Here is a 21,859-nt window from a genome sequence, read left to right on the forward strand (position 1 = left end):
TACGTGGCTCCGCTGCCTCTAGTTGGGTGTATATTGCAGGATCCGTGTCTCAGGTATACCGGAAGTTAAGACGGAAGCGGATATCCGGGTCCGTTCGTTTGTCGCTCAGGGTAGAGCTTTAAAAAGATGCAAACACAATTCATGTAATTTCACTTTAATCTGCAGCCTTTCAATCCCCCTTATCGGTTTTGGAGCGGATCAGACACACTGATTGGTCCTCTTATGGGCCTTCACAGGCCGGCATGCTGACCCTCCAAAATATAATTTTCATGCATCGTTCCATTGTATGGTAGGCGATGCGGTGGTAATAAGTGAGTATTTACTTTGGTAAGTCATGTTTCGTCTCCTTCAGCCTTCTGTTTTGGCTTATTGATATTTCATCCAAGGTGTTTGTCTCTTCATTCTAGGCCGCACTGCGTTTGGGTTTTATCCCAGGTTTTGTATGGGGTAATAGTTTTATTGGGCTTAGGGCCCGTCTATACATTACGATCCAGTGAATCTAGGTGGTGTGTACCTCCTCTTCCGCCCGGTTTCGATCCGGCGGTTAGTTGGGTATTCGGTTATGACTTTACTATGGTGGGGCTTCAATTCCTTTTCCTCAGCGTGGTTTTTTCCTCTGTGGTTTTACATTTCACCAAAAAATAATAATAATAAAAAAAAAGAAAAATAAAGAAAATAGAAAATATATAACTAATTTAATACATTAGAAAAATCAGAATAAAGATTTGTAAAAATGTCATTTGTATGGAATAGAGGTATTCTGTGGCTAGTTATATGATCGATCCTCTATGTGGTGGCTGCTCAGGCTAATTGTTTTTTCTTTCAGGTCGTGGCGTTCGGCGGTTTGCTGGTTGGCCTTTCGGATATCTTCCGTGGGTTCGGAGAGAGGACCACGGCCCGGTGGGCGTTTTTTGTTTGTTTCGAGAGGTGGACGTTTTTGGAACGGGATCCGGGATTCCAGGTGGTTGGTATAGAGTTGTGCCAGGGGCGCGGTGATGCTGGAGACCCAGCTGAGATAATTCCCTGGCCTATTCCGTAGCTTTGGACCTCATGGTTCTTACGTATGTTTATCCCGGTAATTTTTTTAGGAGGTTGGTGATAATCTCCCAGGTGGGTTGTTTCTGGGCTATATTTGGGAATGCGTTAGGGATACAATACAAAGGTATAGATCAAAGGGTGGTAGTTTGTCACCGTTATCGGATGTTGCAGCTATATAGTGTAGTGCTTACAGCTGGATCAACGACCTCTCTAACCTTCTTTCTCCGGACGCAGGGAATTTCCTCTTTTTGTGGCTCAGTCCTGTGGATAGATTTATGGGAGTTGTGTTGCCTTCTTCTGAACCCTCTCCAGCTCCGGTATGTCTGCTTGTTTACAGGACACCAGAACTGTACACTGTCCATCATGGTGGTTTGACTAGTATTTTAAATGGGGGTTGGGCTATGTTCTCCTTACGGGTTTCTATCCCCCGTTTTCATCAACCGGTTTTCCTATTGGCATTGGTTTTTAATGGTACATGATGGAGTTTTGTATGTTAGTCGGTAATTCCTTTTCCGGCCTGTAAGAAGGTTTTAAAAAGACCCTGTTCTGCTGGGTGGTGGTCGGAGCCCCGTTTGGAGAACGGGTCTCCTCCGTGGCGGCATTTGAGTACAGCGGAGATATGGTGGGAGCAGATGGCGTGCTTGCCCGCTGGGAGTCCAGCTGTGGGCATACTGCTCTGATGATTACGGTTTAACTTGCCTGCTGGGAGTCCAGCGGTGGGCATACCGCTCTGATGATTACGGTTTAACTTGCCTGCTGGGAGTCCAGCGGTGGGCATACCGCTCTGATGATTACGGTTTAACTTGCCCGCTGGGAGTCCAGCGTTTGGCATACTGCTCTGATATTATGGTTTATTAAGGTTTGCCGCTTTAATAAAGAAGCTGTGGCCGATCACCATCCAGCAATAAAATGATACAGTTAAATCAAGTTTTAGGGCGAGCACTCAACACTTGTACCATTAGAATAGGAATAAAATATTTATTAAATCACAATTTGGAACACGTGTACATTTCAATAAAATAAAGGGATAAAATACATACAAAATACCACATATAGGGATAAGAGTCGTGACAGTGGCTTGTCAAGAAACTTGGATACTGTGTGGAATCTAACACTTGTGGTGGAGCAGCTAATAAATATTCAGCCAGCACAATAGAATGTAGCCAAGGGCATATATCCCATGCGCAGATGATTTGATCAATCAATAGTGCTGGCTTGTATCCGCGGCTCCAGTGTTGATAACGTAGCAGCAACTGAACGCAACAATTGTTCCTATGGTGTGAACACAGGCTACAATGTCCTTCAATAGCGATAGTAGATAATAATAGCTGATATATGCGGCTCCAGTGGTGGTGACGTAATGGAGCGGCTGAGTTCAACAATTGCCACTAGTAATTAAACACAAGTTTCACTGTCCTTCAACAGTAATAGTACGGTCTAGTAGCCGTACACATTCAATAGTATGCCTGATCGCATACAAACTGCAACTGTAATGTTCCTACCTTCCTCTTTGATCAATAGCGAGGACGTCTCTATGGACGTGTGCGGTGGGTAAGCTGCAGGTGGATCGTTCCGGCGTCTGGATGGCGACTGCTGTAATTCGCTGTCTCCAGATATCGCGGGATTACGGAAGCAGTAGGTGTCCTGGATAGCCCAAAGCGCTGTTTGGCAGATAATATGCTTGGCGTCCTAGAAATCCATATTCCTCCGATTTAAATTGATGTTTGCATGGCCATGCATAAGGTGCGGAGGTGCTTCTGTTACAGGTGTGCGGCCCAGACGCGTTTCGGGAACTCCTCCACTGACGAAGGGAAGGAGTTCCCGAAACGCGTCTGGGCCGCACACCTGTAACAGAAGCACCTCCGCACCTTATGCATGGCCATGCAAACATCAATTTAAATCGGAGGAATATGGATTTCTAGGACGCCAAGCATATTATCTGCCAAACAGCGCTTTGGGCTATCCAGGACACCTACTGCTTCCGTAATCCCGCGATATCTGGAGACAGCGAATTACAGCAGTCACCATCCAGACGCCGGAACGATCCACCTGCAGCTTACCCACCGCACACGTCCATAGAGACGTCCTCGCTATTGATCAAAGAGGAAGGTAGGAACATTACAGTTGCAGTTTGTATGCGATCAGGCATACTATTGAATGTGTACGGCTACTAGACCGTACTATTACTGTTGAAGGACAGTGAAACTTGTGTTTAATTACTAGTGGCAATTGTTGAACTCAGCCGCTCCATTACGTCACCACCACTGGAGCCGCATATATCAGCTATTATTATCTACTATCGCTATTGAAGGACATTGTAGCCTGTGTTCACACCATAGGAACAATTGTTGCGTTCAGTTGCTGCTACGTTATTAACATTGGAGCCGCGGATACAAGCCGGCACTATTGATTGATCAAATCATCTGCGCATGGGATATATGCCCTTGGCTGCATTCTATTGTGCTGGCTGAATATTTATTAGCTGCTCCACCACAAGTGTTAGATTCCACACAGTATCCAAGTTTCTTGACAAGCCACTGTCACGACTCTTATCCCTATATGTGGTATTTTGTATGTATTTTATCCCTTTATTTTATTGAAATGTACACGTGTTCCAAATTGTGATTTAATAAATATTTTATTCCTATTCTATTGGTACAAGTGTTGAGTGCTCGCCCTAAAACTTGATTTTTCTTTACACACGCCATTAGAGGAGGGGTGTTCCTCTAGTCTGGGCTAGCAGCACCTTCATCCAGAACCCCGCCTGAGGTGAGCCACCATCTTTGAGTTTTTAAAATGATACAGTTGTCTGTGTTGTTTGTTATGGGTCAAGGTTGGGTAAAGCGGCCAGAGGTGATTAAAGGTGTTTTCCCCCTTCCCATGTTTCCCTGAATACCGGCAGTCTGACTGAGACCCTCTGTATAAGTTATATATAACAGTAAACGCATATAAAGTATGTACCCTGCTAGGCTGCTACCCCTCCTCGGTTATATTACCCCCTGTATAATGTACCCTGATACCCCTCAGGGTACATTATACAGGGGGTAATATAACTAAAGGGTATCAGGGTACATTATACAATGGTAATATAACTGAGGAGGGCTATCAGTGGACATTATGCAGGGGTAATATAACTTATATTACCCCTGTATAATGTCCATGATAGCCCTCCTCAGTTATATTACCCCTGTATAATGTACCCTGATAGCCCTCCTCAGTTATAAATAAGGTTAGAGCTGTACGATAGGTTAAATAAAATAGTATGTTATATAAGCACCACATTATTTTCTGTCAGCCGCCACAAAACAATTTGGAAGTGCCCCTCCCGAGACCAAGCTCTGGATCCGCCACTGTCTCCAACTCACCCCCCCCCCCCCCCCCACACTTCGATAATTGTGTGTTGTGGCCAGTGTCACCTTCATCATGGTCAGACTGGGAACTTTTAGTGGCCTTGGAAAAAAATACTAAAAGTGGCCCCATTTTGTAGTTTGGTCGAAATAGATGGAAGGCAGGGCCAGCAATACGATATTGTTGCACATTATACTACCTCAACAGAGCCAAATACCACAGTCCATCACAAAACACTGCCAGCAGCACAAAATACATTCCCAGAAACTTCCACTGGCCGGCCATGACGAGGGCTCAGCCAGCTCCCTGGGCATCGGCCCACCGGGAAATTTCCCTGTTAGGTCTATGGAAAATCCGCTCCTGACCGTCATGATCATTATCCTTTTGTTCGGTTAACTCCAACTTCTCTACCGATGGCAGCAGCTCATCCTCCTCCCCATGGGAGTTTCTCCTTGTGGATCCCCAACAGCTACAGAGCGGACAGCAAGATGCATTAGCTGTTCTTTTTCCTCCTCCGTCACCACCTGTTGCATAAGCATCAGCTTTTAATATACATATGAGGGGGATGAGGGGCAACTGCAGCATGAACGGCATAAGCTGCCTGACCTGAAAACAACACATGCTCCGTGCTGAGGTGGTCTGGTGCATGACATAATTATTCATGGCTTTTGGCTGCTTGTTGAATTCCAGAGAGTTGGACTGTCGTAGATTAAACCATGTAGCTACAGACCATTCTGACGCTGCAAGTCCAGGAGAGCATTCCTCACCACTTGAGAATGGTTGAAAAGAGGGACAGTCTCCTGGACATGTCCAGCACCTTGCGCAAGCCAGTGCAGTTTTTTAAAAGGACATGCATGGAGCATGTGTTATTGCCTCCAGGATTTTGCGGCCATTATCGTTGACAATCTTGCCCAGTTGCAGTCACTGGGATTACAGGCAGCTGGATGTTTGCTTATTGATGTACTTTAGCAACTGCTCACCTGTGTGGCTGCTCTTGCCCAGGCCATTCAGCACCAACACCACATGGCAACGCATGAGTGGACACACGTGATAGGAAGGAGGGGGAGTGGGAACAACGCTGTGACCTGTTGCTGTTGGCGACAGGAGAGTGTCCATGGAGGAGGATAAATACCTCCTGTGGGACCAAGGTCAATACAAACTTGGGGGGAAGGGGGGTCAGGGGAAGGGTCAAAGGGACCAGGACCTTTTGTTGAGGTGCTGGCACAGTAGTGACTTCACCACCAACAGGCCAGGTGGGGGTTCAGCTTGTAGACAAGCTAATTGCTGGTGAAGCAAAGTTTATTCATGGCCAAACCTTCCATTATAGATGTATTACTAGGAGTCTTAGCAGGAGAAGAAGGTGAAGATGATGATGATGACAAAGATACCATATTGCTTGGAGACATGGGTTGGCTGCCACAAAGAGGACCAGGCTTTTTCTAATTGGAAATGCTGGCCAGTTATATTTTCCCAAAGGATCTGGTTATGCCGCCTCATGTTCTGCAATAGGCCTCTGTGGGTCATTTATCATTTACCACTTTTTGGCATACTTTTGTCACAGATTTGGTCACAAAGGGATTTGCAGCCGATTCTACGACCTTTCCCCGCTCACCCCACTTTTCCGGGGCATGGGCATAGAAGGGGACATTTTCTACGCCTGTTTTTGGTGTAGAAAATTACTTAAAACTACGCAAGTAAGCTTGTTGCTCGGCCAGCGCCTAAGTTATGTAGAGGCCGGCGCCTCTACATAACTTAGGTGCATCAAACGCCATCGCAGGGTTATTAAGACTCGCATCTAAAACACCTATTGTGTTTGAACGGCCATAGCTTATTTGAATCTTGCACATCTTGCACACGGCTGTGGTTTTGTGTGCCCACCTTGTGGAGAAAAAAACGCCATATGGCAGTTGCTTGCACATAGCTACAGGTAGCTGAGCTCGGCTTAGCTTTGGCATGTTTTGGGCCTAACCCACCAACAGTGTCAGCGGCATCAGATACTAAAGCAGACGTGGCCCTGGCTGTTCTTTGGGAGGTACCAGTGGCGTTGCTAGGGCTGGTGTCACCCGGTGCAGTAGAAAATGGTGTCACCCCCCCCCAACCCCTCCCCGAAGCAATAATTTTTTAGCCATGTATGGGGGCTACGGTGGTGCTACTGCCATAGGGGGCATCCGTTAGCTCAGCAGACTCCCCCTAGCAGTCAGAGCCTGGTCTCGGGAGGGGCACTTCCAGATTATTTTCTGTCCGCCGCCACAAAACAATGGTGCTTATAGAACAGACTACACAGTGTAGCGGTATACTGTATATTGTGTGGCACAGTGTAGAGGTATACTGTATATTGTGTGGCACAGTGTAGCGGTATACTGTATATTGTGTGGCACAGTGTAGAGGTATACTGTATATTGTGTGGCACAGTGTAGAGGTATACTGTATATTGTGTGGCACAGTGTAGAGGTATACTGTATATTGTGTGGCACAGTGTAGAGGTATACTGTATATTGTGTGGCACAGTGTAGAGGTATACTGTATATTGTGTGACACAGTGTAGGCTATATGTGTATAACAAACATATTCCACATGAAAACTTACAGTTACTTGGCTTGAGCCTTGGGGATCTCGGACACCACTTCAACACTTTGGCCGGGGGCTCGGCGGAGCGGATGTTGTGTTTTTTCCTAATGAGAAAGATTTCATAATAAGGATTTGGAGAAGGGGCAGAGGGATAGCAAAGCAGAGAGAGGCTGGCGCTGCTACTAGGGGGTCAAAAATACCCCCTTGTAATGCCCCCAGTTGAGCTAATGTCCCCATAGTGCCCCTATAATGTGTCAGTATAAAATACCCCTATATAGTGCCCCCAGTAAATTCCCCCATAGTGCTCCTCTCCCCCCTTCTTGCTAGTGCCCCCCATAATGTACCAGTATAAAATGCCCCATATATAGTGCCCCAGTAGATGCCCTCAGTGTCCGGCGTTTGATAGGCTGCCGGCATAGTGTCCCCCATAATGCCCCCCAATAATGTGCCAGTAAGTGTCCCCATAGATGCCCCCCCATCGTGTGCCAGTATCAAGTGCCTCTCCCCCCCCCCCCACATGTCCCAGTATCATAGTGCCATCTACCCCCCCCCCCCCCAATGTGCCAGTATCAAGTGCCTCTCTCTTTCCCACCCCCCATGTGCCAGTATCATAGTGCCAAACCCCCCCATGTGCCAGTATCAAGTGCCTCTCCCCCCCCATGTCCCAGTATCATAGTGCCAAACCCCCCCCCCCCCCATGTGCCAGTATCAGGTGCCAACCACACAGCCATAAGATCTGCCTTGCTACTGACTGAAAAAGTATGAGACTTCTACTGTTATAGCTGGGTAAGTGTACATCTATACACATGACAGCTGCCCTAACACACCCAGCTCTGCTATATCTCTATATATGATAGCTGCCCCAGCACACCCAGCTCTTTTACATCTAATACACATGACAGCTGCACCAGCACACTCAGCTCTAATATATCTCTATATATGACAGCTGCCCCAGCACACCCAGCTCTGCTACATCTATATATCGCTAAGTATTGCTATACAATAGATAGATATATAGAGATATAGCAGAGCTGAGTGTTCTGGGGCAGCTGCCATGTGTATAGATGTAGCAGAGCTGGTGTGTTTGGGCAGCTGTCATGTGTATAGATGTAGCAGAGCTGGGTTTGCTGGGACAGCTGTCATATATAGATATATAGTAGAGCTGAGTGTGCTGGTGCAGCTGTCATGTGTATTAGATGTAGCAGAGCTGGGTGTGCTGGGGCAGCTATCATATATAGGGATATAGCAGAGCTGAGTGTGCTGGGACAGCTGTCATAGTGCCACCCCCCCCCCCCCCCAAAAAAAAAGTGCCAGTATCAAGTGCCTCTCCCCCCCCAAAAAAAAAAAGTGCTATATCTCTACTATATCTCTATATATGAGCTGCCCCATAAAATCCAGCTCTGCTACATCTATACACATGACAGCTGCCCAGACACATCTTTCCCTCTCCTGAGGACGGCAATACAAATGACTCGTAAATGCCGGCCCCTGCTGGTGTCACCCCATCAATGGTGTCACCCGGTGCGGTCCGCACCCCCCTTGCAACGCCACTGGGAGGTACGTCACCGCTGCTCTTTATTGCTGCCGCCACCACCCTTCTCCACTGTTGTTGCCTCCTCCTCAGCACCCTAATCTTGCTCCCAGGTCCTGTCCAGCACACAATCATCATTGGAGTCCTCATCCTCCTTGCTGCTTTTGTCAGACTGTGAGAGATTATGGTGGGCTCCTTGGCCCGCTTCCCCTTCTCTGCATTTGCCCCAACCACCACTGTCTGTGCCCCGACCGTCAATGCCGTGGCGACAGGTGCCACTATTACCACCATCAACACAGCTATACATCGGGATCCCCAGCATGCTCCTGAACCTCCTCCTCAGGGCAGCCCAAACAGTGACTGCTCTCCTACAAGTCGTTATCAGAGAGACTCTCTTGACTGTCTGCCATAGGATGTGGTGGGGTTTTCTTGCCACTTTTTAGCAAAAAGGATGGCGTATCACTAGGAAGGGGTAGTGAAGACAGATAGGACTCCAGTAAAAGCCTTCTCTGGGCCTGCAAGGATGAGGAGCAGGAGGAAGTCTTTAACCCCTTGCTCCACGGCACGGTGTCAGACTCAGAAGTCACCTCCATGTCATCCTGCTGCGACAGCGAAAAGTGACCCATCCAATATACAATCTCATCCCTTTCTGAATGATAATGTAGCGCCTTTCTGAAGCCAGCAGGGGCAACTGAGGCCTCCTACTACTACTTCTGGACAGATAGGTGGTGCAGCTACTACCCACAATCTGGCCCAAGGTCTTTTGTTTGTAACCCTTCAGTATCCCTGCCATTTTTGGGCCTAAAAGTACACCGTCACACAAAGTATGGAATCTGGTTTCTTGAACTTAAAGACAGGGATGCATAATTCAATGTCCTTCCCTTTCCACAAACACATTGAAGACACTGCTACTGACAGTTGACTTTGGAAATACTGCAATATCTGTGCCACTAGCAGATTTAAGCCTGATGTATTTTGCTCAGCAATGTACAGTAGATTCAGAAAAAAAGATTTTCCATTGACAAACTACAATGCAGATATTTCCCCCCACCACACCAACACTTGAAGTGCCTAGAGATGCACCAATGGCCTAGTTTTCCACATTATCACTCACTGATGTTATCCTCTGCTACTCTGCCTATTGTACAAGTATATGCTGGTTTTAAAAACTTCAACCCCAAAAAATTAAATTTGAACTGTGTGGAGATGCACACACACAGATTTATTCCTAGTATGTCACATTATCAGTCAGAGAGAGATATTATCGTCCGTTACCCTGAATATTGTAAGACACATATACAGTATGCTGTTTTCCCAAACCTCAACGATTTTAATACTGATGACCTATCCTCGGAATAGTTTTCAAATAGAAGTTGATGGCAGCATTTTCGTCCAAAGATCCTTTATTAGCAGTTAGTCCATGAAAACATGTACAAAAAGGTGTGTAAAAAGCAGCAACGTTTCGACTACCACCTAGTCTTTATTAAGCATCATGCTTGATAAAGATTAGGTGGTAGTCGAAACGTTGCTGCTTTTTATGCACCTTTTTGTAGGTTTTAAAAACTTCAAACAAAAAAAATTAAATTTGAGTTATGGGGAGATGAAACATCACCACAGATGTTAGCCTGTTAGGGTACGTTCACACTAGTGTTTTTGTTTTCCGGTATTGAGTTCCGTCACAGGGGCTCAATACCGGAAATAAACTGATCAGTTTTATCCTAATTCATTCTGAATGGAGAGCAATCCGTTCAGTATGCATCAGTTCAGTCCCTCTTACGTTTTTTGGCCGGAGAAAATACAGTTTTCTCTCCGGCCAAAAATCCTGAAACACTTGCCGGAATGCCGCATCCAGCATAAATTTCCATTGAAATGCATTAATGCTGGATCCGGCCCCAAGTGTTCTGGCAAAACGGATCACTTTTTGCGGCCTGCGCAGACCTTTAAAAATGAGAAAAAAATAAATACCGGATCCGTTTTTCCGGATGACAACTGGAAAGATGGATCCGGTATTGCAATGCATTTGTGAGACGGATCCACAAACGCATCCGTTTGCGTCCGGATTGCCAGATCGGAACTGCCGCCGACGGAACTGCCTGCCGGAATTCTCTGCCGCAAGTGTGAAAGTACCCTTAGTCTCCACTACCCTGAGTATTGAAACAAAACTTCATGGCACTCTGCTGTGCTTAGATGCCAGGAGTCGGGTTCCCACCCCGTTTTCAGTGAAAGCAAAAACTCCAGCAATGAAGTGGTAAACTTGTTTTATTAAGAAACGCGGCTGTACAAATCAAGTGTGACGTTTCGGCCACATACGGCCTTTTTCAAACTGGTGCCACTGGAGGAAGGTGAAAGGACGTGCGCAACAAGAGAGGTGCAATCGCACCGAAGGGAAAGCTAGTTTTAACAACTTCAACGCATAAGAATTAAATTTGAACTGAACTAGGCAGAATTATCACTCGCAGATGCTATCCTCCACTACCCAGCATATTTTTAGACACACATATGCTGTTTTCCTAACGTTAAACAAAACAAAAAATGTACTCTGTGGAGATGCCTGACACAGAGTTTGGACTAGTATTTCAGGTGTTTTCACTGAGATTTCAAATGCTACACCTATTGTCTGAATAGTAAAACATTTCCTATACAGTTTTGTGCTTATTCCCCCTCCGCCACCACCCTCCCCCCAGAATTTTTTTTAATTTCTGTTAAAATGGGGGGGGGAAATGAAAGAAATGTACTTGCAGGCAGATGTTATTGAGGTTCTGCAGCAGCAGCAGCAGTTGTGCTAGGAGGCATACCCATCCTCAGCTCCTCACTTCTCACTCCCTGGCTGACAGCTTTCCCTGCCTGTCTGTATTCTACACACACAATGCTGCCTCTTTTTAATTCTAGCCTCTCCTGGCAGTAGAATAGAAGCTTGATTGTGACTTTTCATTGTCCAAAAGATAGTTTTTCTGTCAGACACTGCAAGACTCATCCATCCTTATTCACAGCCCAGAATGACATCCTGCTCGTTCTGCAAGGGTATGTCCATCCCTGCTGTAGCACTGATTGGCTCATCCAGGCTGTCTGTCGGCAACTTCCTCAAATGGCCATGTGAGCATCCTTCTTCCTCCCTAATGCTTTTTCCCACCAACGTGGCATTGTTGAGCCATTTTACTGGATTTGTCCAGAATGAACCTGAAAAGGTTCGGCTTCGTCTGCCATCCGAAATTTTGCAAGGTGCGTAATGAACCTTTTTACACACTGACTCCAATAAAGATTTTTGAGTTTTAAACTCTCCTGGTGCTGGATAATCTCTTGGACTGTGCACAGAAAGATGGTCTATGTGGAAAATATCACATGTGAAATGGTCCATTGGCTGTAATGGATCAGTTTTCGATGTGAACATTATTCACCTGAATAAGCCCTAAACCTGTAGTTTGAGATTAGAAAAACCTGATTGCTTACCTCCTAAAATTGGCATTGCTTGTTTATATGCAGCATTGCAGCTCTTAGAAAGACAAGCGAGCAATATAAAATAATTTCCTTAATCCATGGATAGAGTTCAACCATTCCAGAGAGGAGGAGACACTAAGCATCGTTTACCGGAGTGTGAGGCCAATTAGATTGTTGACCTTAACCCCTTCAGGCAGTGTCGGACTGGGGTACCTAGGGCCCACCAGTAAAACTTATTTTGGGGGCCCACCGTACGGATACATTCAAATATAATAAATATTTTAACAAGTTTTTTATATGAACATAGGCTGGTTGAGGAGCTGTACATTAAATATATGTATGTAGTACAGTAAGTCGAATGTGTTATGTGCCACTTGTGCAGGGGATGGGAGACTAGGGGCCCACCTTGCTCAGGGGCCCAGCGGGAGATTCCCCTGTACCCCTATGGGCCAGTCCAAGCCTGCCTTCTGGACACATCCATTTTTCACCTGAAGGACCAGGCCATTATTTGGAGATCTGACATGTGTCAGTTTAATGTGGTAATAATAATTTACTTATCCAAGCCATTCTGAGATAGTTTTCTCATGACACTTTGTACTTCATGACAGTGGCAAACTGGAGTCGAAATATTTCACCTTTAGGCCTCTTTCACACGAACGTAAGGGCTCCGTGCCCGTGCTGCGGGCCGCATACGGTGTTTACGCAATACACAGGTCACCAACCGTGTGCATTCCGCATCACGGATGCGGACCCATTCACTTGAATGGGTTCGCAAATCCGGAGATGCGGTGCGGAACGGAAGCGCGGAACGGAAGCACGGAACGGAACCCAACGGAAGCACTACTGAGTGCTTCTGTGGTGTTCCGTTCCGTGCTTCCGTTCCGCAAAAAGCTAGAACTTGTTCTATCTTTTTGCGGAACGGACAGATCGCGGACCCCATTCAAGGGAATGGGTCTGCGATCCGCATGCAGCTGCCCCACAGTTGGTGCCCGTGCATTGTGGACCACAATTTGCGGTCCGCACGGAGCCCTTACGTTCGTGTGAAAGAGGCCTTACATTTACCAAAAATGTTGAACAATTCACAATTTTCAAAATTTTTATTTCTCTACTTTTACAACAGACAGATTAGTTAACATTCCTCATATGTCTTTTTTATGTTGGTATCATTTTGTAAATGTCCTTAAATTTTTTTGGGGACGTTAAAATTTTTCAAATTTTCAAGAAGATTTTCAATACCATTTTTTTAAGCAACAATTAAGTTATAAAGTAATTTTGAGGGGTTTACGTAATAGAAACCAACCATAAATGACATTTTAGAAACTAAACCCCTCACATTATTCAAAACTGTTATTACAAACTTTGCTAACCCTTGAGGTGTTTCACAAGAGTTAAAGGAAAATGGAGATGATTTTTTTTTTACAGATTTTTTTATGTTAATTTTTTCTTGCAACACAGCAAGAGTTAACAGCAAAATAAACCTCAATATGTATTAGGACAGGTTCACATCAGCGTTAGTAATTCCATTATAGCTTTCCGTTATAACAGGGTATAACGGAATTTTAGGAAAGAATGCAAAACGGAACCCTTTAAGAGGCATTCTGCTTTGCTATGTTCTAATACTTTTCCTGATGGGGAATCGGATCTTTCACAATAAACTTCTATGCTGCGGCCATCACTGACCGCTGCATAGAAGGGGTAATGTGTCAGCATCTGTGTTTTCACCGATGCTGGCGTATACAGCAGGGGCTCTGCTGTCAATGGGGGCTGGGCGTAGGTCCACTATGTGTTAAACACCTGCTATCCAGCAGGTCTGAATTAACGCAATGGTTTATAAAAAATTTATTAAGGCCTCATGCACACGACCATTCAGTTTTTGCAGTCCGCAAACCGCGTATCTGCAAAAAACAAAAGCCGCTCGTGTGCCTTCCGCAATTTGCGGAACGGAACGCGCGGCCCATTGTAGAAATGCCTACTCTTGTCCGCAAAACGGACAAGAATAGGACATGCTATATTTTTTTTGCGGGGCCACGGAACGGAGCAACGGATGCGGACAGCACACAGAGTGCTGTCTGCATCTTTTGCGGCCCCATTGAAGTGAATGGGTCCGCACCCGAGCCGCAAAAAATGCGTCTCGGATGCGGACCACAACAACGGTCGTGTGCATGAGGGGCTAAGAGTAATGCTGATTACTGGGTTCCTTACGCATACTGTAATTATTAAATGGGTTGTCCGGGTTCAGAGCTGAACCCAAATATAAGATCCCCTTCACTCCTTTACCATTTAGGAGTGGAGCATTGGAGCACTTCCCTGCTCCGATGCTCCCTTCGCCTTCTGCTGCACTGCGCAGTGCAAGGTCTGTTTGTTGTGAGTCGTGATGTACCGGGCTTCACAGCAGTATGGTAGGCAGAGTCTTTCACCTAGCAGGGAGCCTGTTGATGTCACCGGCACAAATCGGCGGTGTATAGAGCTGTTCTGGGTAGTTTTAAAGGCGGGTACTGTCACAGGGCGCCGGCAATGCGCTCACTCTCCGCAGCGCCGACTGCGCCCCGCCTCTGTGCAGGAGCAAGGACGCGTGCAGCGTCCTCATCTCCTAGGTGATGGGGGGCGGGACAGACCTGGCCGCGCACGTCTCCTCAGCGCGGCCGGCAGCCTCGGTTCCCACAGCAACCATATTAAGCCTGAGCACCTAGCTGGGCACTCGGTGCTCAGCCATTTGCAGCAGGGTGAGTCATGTGACGCTGGCCATGTCACATGACCATGACCCCTGCTAGTCAGTATTTAAACAGGCAGCCTGCTGACCCTGGCTTTCTCCTGACGATCCTCTGCTGACTCCTTTGGTACTTCATGACTCTCCTGGTATTTATGACCCCGGCTTCTCCTGACTATTCTCTGCTTGCTCCATTTGTACTTCGTTGCTCTTCTGGTATTGACTCGGTCCGTTCACGTTCTGTTGTTTGTCTGGTCTGTCATCCCTGCACTTATTCCAAGCTAGGGACTGCCGTCCAGTTGTCCTCTGTCATTAGGACTTGCGAGGCAAGTAGGCAGGGCCAGGGGTGAGGGTGGAGCGCAGTGGTCACTTCCCTCCCCCTGTGCGTGTGTATACTAGTACTAGTGATACCCGCCTCTAAAACCGACCCGAACAATCAATCCATTATTTAGTCATGGAGCACACGACTCGAAGTATTGCAGCTCGGCCTCATTTACTTTAATAGAGCTGAACTGCAAAACCCGACACATACCATGGGCCGCTGTTTCTGCAAGAAAGCAGCCCTGCACTGTATTTCTTAATTATCATTTGTATACTCTTATTAAAAAGAAAACTTATTTCATGCGTTGACTAGTAATTTAAAATGATGACCTGTCCTTAGGATAGGCCATTATTAGCTGATCAGCACCACCGACAATCAGCTGTTCTGTATAGCTTCATTGCGCCAAAACTACACAGCACCGTCAATAGTGTAGTCGTGGGAACTTGCTACTACAGCAATGCTCTCATTAAGGCCTCTTTCACACTACCGTATGGCTATTTCAGTGTTTTGCGGTCCGTTTTTCACGGATCCGTTGTTCCGTTTTTTTGTTTCCGTTGTGTTTCCGTTTTGGTTCCGTTTTTCCGTATGGCATATACAGTATACAGTAATTACATAGAACAAATTGGGCTGGGCATAACATTTTCAATAGATGGTTCTGCAAAAAACTGAACGGATACGGAAGACATACGGATGCATTTCCGTATGCATTCAGTTTTTTTTGCGGACCCATTGACTTTAATGGAGCCACGGAACGTAATTTGCGGCCAAATATAGGACATGTTCTATCTTTGCACAGAACGGAGATACGGAAAAAACGGAAACGGAATACATACAGTTTTTTTTGCGGACCCATTGAAATGATTGGTTCCGTATACGGACTGCAAAAAACGGCCTGCAAAACGGAAAAAAAAAACGGTAGTGTGAGAGAGGCCTAACTTCAATGACTTCAGTGAGATGCCAGACCCCCTCTAATTAGACTGAAAAACTGGACAACCCTTTCAAAATTTCTAATAAAAAAAAATAAAAGAAATAGAAAATTAATACGCATATGGCCTCTGTCTCCCTATATAAGATATTATGCACAGTAGGTTTGCTCAACCAGTAAAAGGGGGCTTTAAAAATGTATTGGGGTAGTTTTACACACATTGGGCCAGGTTTATCATTAGGCCTCATGCACACTACCGTTGTTGTGTTCTGTTCCGCAAAATGGGGTTCCGTTGTTCCGTGATCCGTTTCTGTTTTTGTTTCCATGTGTCTTCCTTTATTTTTGGAGGATCACCAGACATGAAGGAAAGTAAAAAAAAAGTAAGACAGGTTTGCCATGCAAATGATAGGAAAAAAACGGACATGGACGCGGATGACAATCTTGTGTGCCTCCGTGTTTTTTAGCGGTCCCATTGACTTGAATGGGTCCGCAAACTGTTTTCCGCAAAAATAATAGGACAGGTTATATTTTTTTGACGGACTGGAACCACGGATCACGGACGCGGATGACAAACGTTACATTAGCCGAGTTTTCAATGGACCCATTGAAAGTCAATGGGTCCACAGAAAATCACGAAAAACGCCACAACGGACACGGAATAAAACAACGGTCGTGTGCATGAGGCCTTACTCTGACAGCTCACTCCACTTTCACATATGGCTAAAGTCAGTTTTAGCCAAGTCAGATTTATGATCGGCCCTTTAAGACTGTAATAAATGAGGTTTGACGGTAGCAGTTTATCCGTCAGTAAGCAGCTTTACAAAAGTCGCACGTCTTTACGAAAAAGTCGCATGTTCTATTAAAAAGTCTCATAAGATAAGCATGGTCCTCACTGGAGTGAAACTGCGCATTTTTTTGTGACTTTTTTGCGACTTTTTAAATAGTCGCAATAGTAAATCTGTCTAGAGATTAATTTACATAGGAAAACAGGCCCACTTTCAGAAAACTGGTGAGCATAGTGCAGAGCAGAAAAAAGTCGCACATTTTTGCGCAGTTTTAGCGATTGCGCAAAAATTTTAGACTTTTTCACTCCATTATTCTGACTTGAGCTAATGATAAATCTGGCCCATTGTTTTTTGTAAAAACACCATCGCAGTTTTCTGAGCCAAAGCCAGAAGTATGCACTTTTTGTTTCCTGCTCCACTTCTAGCATTGGCTCGAAAAAACGCCACAAAAAAATTTCCACAAAAACTGTGCCATTTGAAACCACCCTCGGGAGGATATATAAAGTGTAACATTTCCTCAAATAAAATACAAATGGTTCATTGGAACATATTAAAAGATTAAGGTTTTGTGAAATCTATACTGAAACAGGCCAGCAGGATGCAATAGTTTCCCCGCAGCTTGTTTGAAAGCTATTATGTTGCCATCATCATTACACAACACCTATGTTAGCTATGAAAGGAACTGATCAATAAAAACTAAAAGCATTGCCTTGAAATTGCTGTGAAAGATGAAGTATCTTATGTGATAATGTATCAGGTGCAATGCTCAGCAAAGTTACCAGTTGTAGATAGCTGAAGTCCTGCAGAGTCTTCTCACACATTGTTTTAGCATTAGTGCAGCGCGCACACGGCGTAAGGATATTGTCTTTTACTTACTATGTGACCTTTCAGATGCTGGATACACCGGTACAAGGGAAAAATACGTAATACATTGCATGATGAGAGATTGTATAAATAGCTTCTTGTCCGTTGATTAACTTCCAGACTAACTAAGGCCTTGTTCACATTTCCGTGTCAGTGTCACATCCGTGAAAAAAAGGGTACGTGTTTCATCCGTGAAGCTGTCCGTGAAGAATCCGTGGTTGGTCCGTGTGTTCGTTTTTACCATTCCTTGTGTCATCCGTAAATCACTGACATTGCTAAGCTGAACATGAATTTCCAAAGAATCTCCTATTAGTCTTCAGTGAAAAAAGGACGCAACATGGACACAACGCGGATGCGTGTCAGTGATTTTCACGGACCCGTAGATTTCAATTGGTGTGCTTGGTCCACATCACGGATCAAAGTAGTGCAAGTCCCCGTGACTTTTTACTGACCCGCGGTCAGTAAAGAAATTACTGAAATGGGAACAGAAACTTCAATGGGTACGTATGCTGTCCGCAGAAAATGCGGACAGCGCACGTCAGTGAAAAACGGAAATGTGATTGAGGCCTAAATTAATTCAGATTTCAGACCCTTAAATTAATCCCGAGAGCAGATCCCAAAATCAGACGTGTCTGAATATGAGCAGGGTGCCAATACTCTGTATGAGCTACAGGGCCAGGCTCAGAGTTTGGCTACACGGCGATCTTACGCTCCCAATGATTGCAGTGTAGCAGCTCTAGCATAGAAATGAACAGGGTCGCAGCACGACTCCGTGGAACACAGACCATGGTGTGATACCGGCCTGCAGGAGCGCACGGCATCATTGGTTGCTATGACGCCGTGCGCTTCCTGCTGCTGCCGCAGTACAGTAGTACACTGGTATGATCTGCAGAAAGAAGTTGAGAAAAATCCAGCTCCACTTTAAAGGAATTGCGTTTATTCAGCTTGCGGTTAAAAACTCATCCAAGAAATACAAAATTTAGCAGTCTTGTCTTGTCTACATGTTTCGGGCTATCAGAGACATTTCCAGCCCTTCTTCATGACACAGAAAGACATTAAAAGTGAGACCTTTTAAAGGGGAGGGTGCACCTGTGTTCACTGATTGTTTCCACAGGCCTGTAACCGCCCCCAGGAAAAGGTGCCACACTTCCAGTTAACTCTTCTCATGAAAATTAAATGAAAGAAAAAACAAAAATATATAACCATATGTATGCATAGAGAAAATAAAAGTATAATGACTATGAAAAAAACTATGTCATACAAGGGTATACATATATAGAGGATACATGGGGTATGAGCCGGATATACAGCAATATTCTAGCAAACCATGGTGGAATGTAATGGAAATCAGGTCACCAGAAATGTGTTGTAGCATTCTCAGGAAAGGAAGAAATTCACATGCCAAAATATTATTAGCATGAGAATTATTGCTGCAAAATCAGATCTAGGCGTTTATTGAGCCCCTCAGGTTGGCGTGTATTCAGTGAAAAAATCCAAAAGGATTCCCTGTTTAATAATTTTCTTCTATGGTCTCCTCCACGTTTAGGCAGAAAAACTTTTTCTATGCCTTGTACTATCATGTCTGATGTGTCCCCACCATGGCAGACAGCAAAATGCAGACTAGCTGCAGACACATTGCGACTGCCATGGTGGGGCACATCAGAGATGTGTTTGCGTATCCTAGATTTTATTGCATTAATAGTACAGCCCACGTATTGCAGTTTGCACTTTGTGCAGGTGATCAAGTATACAGCGTGGGTTGTATTGCAGTTAAGATACGCTTTCATTGGAAAAACTCTGTTGTTTGCAGTTGAGGAAAAGGTTTTGGATTTCATCATATGTGTGCAGCAAATGCATCTGTGGTGTCCACACCTATAACTCCCCTTGGTCCTAAGCCACACAGGTTGCGACTTTTTGTCTTCTTGGTATAGGCTAGGGCTGACATAGTTTGCAATTGTGGGCGCCCGTCTGGCTGCGCATTTAACCCCATCTGCAACTATGTCAGTCCATTCTCTGTCATAAGACAGGACAGGAAAATGTTTTTTTATAATATGACATATCTGTTGGTACTCTGTACTATATTGTGTTACAAACAGATTCCTTCTGTCCTTGTCCTTGATAATGTTGTTTGTGTTTCTATTTTTGTTTTCACTATTAGTGCCTATATCCAGTAGTGGAACCTCCTTATGCACAGGATTTTGCTGTTTAGGATAAAGGAGGGATCCCCTTTCAATGGTTGAGACCTGAGCTATAGCATCTTTTACATGTTTGATGCTATAGCATCTTTTACATGCTTAATGTTGTAGCCTCTTTTACCCAGTCTATGGCAAATGGGTCCAGCTTCCTCCATAAAGCTAATTTCTTCCGTGCAATTCCTTTTTGCACGGATGATTTCCCCCCTGGGTATATTGGCAGTTACATGTTTAGGATGACATGATGTCGCATGTAATGTGGTATTACCTGCCATAGGTTTCCTATATGTGCAGGTGGATACCTGACTGGTGGCGGGGTCCCCCCTCAGGCGCAAATCCAAAAAGGCCACCTCCAGCGTGTCATGATGGACACTGAAGGAGATGGTATCCACACAGGAATTGATGTAACCACAAAAGGATGGTATGGCCGCCACATCGCCCGTCCAGATCAGGATCAGGTCATCGATGTAACGGCCATACCACCTGATAAGGGTGGGTGTCGATGAAGAGAAAACATCTCTCCCACCATGCCATAAAAATATTGGCGATGGAGGGAGAGAATTTAGCCCCCATCGAAACCCCCGATGTCTGGAGATAAAATTTATTGTTGAACATGAAGAAATTGCGCCTGAGGAGGAAGTCCACCACCATCAGGACATATTCCTGCAAGCCTGCAGTAATGTTGCCATATATCTGTAGGAACCAGGTTAGGGATTTAATGGCCAATTCATGGGGAATATTAGTATACAGGGACACCACGTCTGCTGTGATCCAAACATAATTTGAGGACCATTCAATGTTATCAATTGTTTGTAAAACAGACGTGGTGTCCCTGAGATAACCCGGTATTAATGGTATGAGTGGCTGAAGTATGGAATCAACCCATTGTGACATTCTCTCTGAAAAGGAGCCAATGCCTGCTACAATTGGCCTAAGGGGAGGTGGAAAAACATTTTTATGTGTTTTGGGAAGTGCATGGAACACTGGGATGACTGGGGACATGGTATAAATATACTCTGATTCTTTTTTGGTTAGGAAGCCTGATTGGATCCCTAAATCCAAGATGGCCCTGAGTTCCTTCTGAAAAGAGGAGAGGGGGTTGTCGCTGAGAGTGACATAAACTGATGTGTCACTGAGCATGGATTCTATCAGGGTCCTGTAGAGACCACTGTCCAGCACGACAACCCCGCCCCCCTTGTCAGATTGTTTAATTACAACATCAGCTCTTGTTTTAAGATCCTGGAGTGCCTTTTTTTCTTTTTTGGAAATATTGCTGCAACCCCCACTATCATGGTTGATCTGATCATGCAGCAAAACTAGATCACGTTCCACCAAATCCTGATATCTATCCAGTGCTGGAGATCTGGACTGAATTGGATAAAAATCCAGATTTTTTGTATGAAAATGCATGGACCTATTATGTAGATCCAGATCATCCAGAACTGTATTAGACTCTTATAATTCACAAATATGCATCATTTCATGGAAACTCATATATCTATTTTCTAAAGTAATCGCATCAACACAGACGGTGGGATCACTATTGGATGCAACAGGGTGATCGGCGTCCCCAGCCCCCGCAGCACTAACATCATTACCACCCACCTGAAAATGCCGGCGGAGAGTGAGGGCGCGGGCCAGTCTGTTAACATCCAAGAGCGTCCTGTACAGGTCAAATTGACAGGTAGGAGAAAAGGTTAAGCCTCTTTTGAGTATGCTGATATCATCAGCTGACAATATGGAAGCAGATAGGTTAATTACTTCCAGTTCATCCTGTCCTTTTTGTATCTTATCGGATATCGGCGGTTTGCCATGTGATCTATACCAGTTTATTACTGTACTGCGACTGCAGCAGGAAGCGCACGGCGTCATAGCCACCAATGACGCCGTGCGCTCCTGCACTCAGAAGAAATCCAGGCCGGTATCACACCACGGTCTGTGTTCCACGGACGTGTGCATGTGGCTTTACACGTTGGCAGTAACCACAGCCCCAGAATTGCAAAAAATTAAACACCATTGCCATCCAATTTTTTGTGATTCTGGGCTTGCTACAAATGTGAGTCGTGCTGCGACCACATTCCTTTCTATGCTAGCAATGCTACACTGCAATCCCACTGCAATCCTTGGGTGTGACAGCTGTCGTG

Source organism: Bufo bufo, chromosome 1 (assembly GCF_905171765.1).
Source record: "Bufo bufo chromosome 1, aBufBuf1.1, whole genome shotgun sequence".
Taxonomy (NCBI): domain Eukaryota; kingdom Metazoa; phylum Chordata; class Amphibia; order Anura; family Bufonidae; genus Bufo; species Bufo bufo.